Source organism: Elephantulus edwardii, unplaced genomic scaffold (assembly GCF_000299155.1).
Source record: "Elephantulus edwardii isolate Elephantulus edwardi_28Jun2011 unplaced genomic scaffold, EleEdw1.0 scaffold01904, whole genome shotgun sequence".
NCBI classification, from domain to species: Eukaryota; Metazoa; Chordata; class Mammalia; order Macroscelidea; family Macroscelididae; genus Elephantulus; species Elephantulus edwardii.
In genome coordinates this window covers 1-1778 of record NW_006401654.1, presented here as the reverse complement: position 1 = coordinate 1778, position 1778 = coordinate 1, and the positions used below count along the sequence as shown (strand labels likewise).

The following is a 1778-nucleotide window of genomic DNA, read 5'->3' as shown; positions in this document are numbered from 1 at the left end:
CGGGGCCAGCGCCTGGACCACTACGAGGACACCCGAGTGAGCGCCTGGGCCCGAGGGGAACGAAGCTGTGGTTCCAGGGCTCCATTCCAGCCGCCATCGCGTTGGCCAAGAGGAGCGTTCGCTCTTCGTGGTGTTTGTGGCAGGTAATGATGAACAGTCTACACAGATGGCTGCAAGTTGGGAGGATGAGAAAGTGACAGGAGCATCCTCAGTTTCGTTGCTATTAAAATTGATACCAAAAGTGAAGCCTGCCTACAATTTTCACAAATCTGTCCTGTAGTATGTGTCCCATCTAGTTTCTTTATTGGAGACAGTGGAATTCCCTTGGAAGTAATAGCAGGAAGTGTTTCTGCCGATGAACTTGTTACTAGAATTCACAAAGTTCAGCAGATGCATTTACTAAAAGTTGAGACATCATTTGCAAATGGGAGCCAGTCAGAAAGTTCAGTTTCTACTCCATCCACTTCATTTGAAACTAACACCACTTCTTTTTTTTTTTTTTTTTTTTGAAACTAACACCACTTCTGAAAACTCTCAGTCCAGAAATTCCACATTATGTGAGACCCCACCCACCCCTCCTGATGCAAAGTCAGATATTGCAACAGGAGGAGAAAGTTCAGATCACGCCACTGCTTATCCTGAGCCTGGGGGGTGCTCAAGTCCAAGGCCTGCAGAGGACCTCACCGTTAGAGTAGAAAGACTAACAAAAAAACTAGAAGGAGAGAAAAGGAAAGAGGAAGAGCAGAGGGAGATTAAAAAGGAGATTGAGAGAAGAAAAACTGGAAAAGAAATGTTGGATTATAGGAGAAAGCAAGAAGAAGAATTAACAAAAAGAATGTTAGAGGAAAGAAACAGAGAAAAAGCAGAAGATAGGGCTGCTCAAGAGCGTATAAAACAGCAGATTGCACTGGATCGTGCAGAGAGAGCTGCTCGTTTTGCAAAGACAAAGGAAGAAGTAGAAGGCGCCAAAGCAGCTGCCTTGCTGGCCAAACAGGCAGAAATGGATGCTAAGAGGGAATCTTATGCAAGAGAAAGGAATGCAATTGCTAGATTTCAGTTCCGGCTTCCTGATGGTTCTTCCTTCACAAGCCAGTTTCCTTCTGATGCTCCTCTGGAAGAAGCAAGCCAGTTTGCTGCACAAACTGTTGGCAACACTTATGGTAAATTTTCGTTAGCAACCATGTTTCCCAGGAGAGAATTTACCAAAGACGATTATTAAAAAAAAAAAAAATTACTGGACTTGGAACTTGCCCCAAGTGCTTCAGTGGTGCTGTTGCCAGCAGGAAGACCAACTACATCCATGGTACACTCTTCTAGTGGAGACATTTGGACGTTGTTGGGGACAGTACTTTACCCATTCCTTGCCATCTGGAGATTGATTAGCAACTTCCTATTTAGTACCCCTCCTACTGCTGTCCAGACTTCTGTGAGAGTGGCGTCATCGGAACCCTCAAACTCTGCATCATCTAGCAACTCTGAGAAAAGGGAACCAGTCCGAAAAAGAGTGCTGGAGAAATGTGGGGACGACTTTAAAAAGGAGGGCAAGGTCTACAGACTGAGGACTTAAGATGATGGTGAAGATGAAAACACTTGAAATGGCAATTCGGCCCAACAGATGTAGTGCTCCAAGTACCAAATGTGAAGTAATCATTGTTTGTCTTAGGATTTAATGCAACTAAAATGTTCCTGGACAAGTGGGACAGCTTTATGTTTTCCTCTATGTTGTCTCTTTTATTCCTGCCTAAAAAAAAAAAAGAAACTCAGTTTCTGGTAAAGTA

The 1778-nt window shown here is 43.9% G+C and overlaps 1 pseudogene; it reads left to right on the top strand.

Annotated features, from left to right (window-relative positions):
* LOC102854141 overlaps positions 1–1621 on the top strand; it is a 2201-nt pseudogene extending 580 nt beyond the window's left edge.
* The last annotated feature ends 157 nt before the right edge of the window (positions 1622–1778 follow it).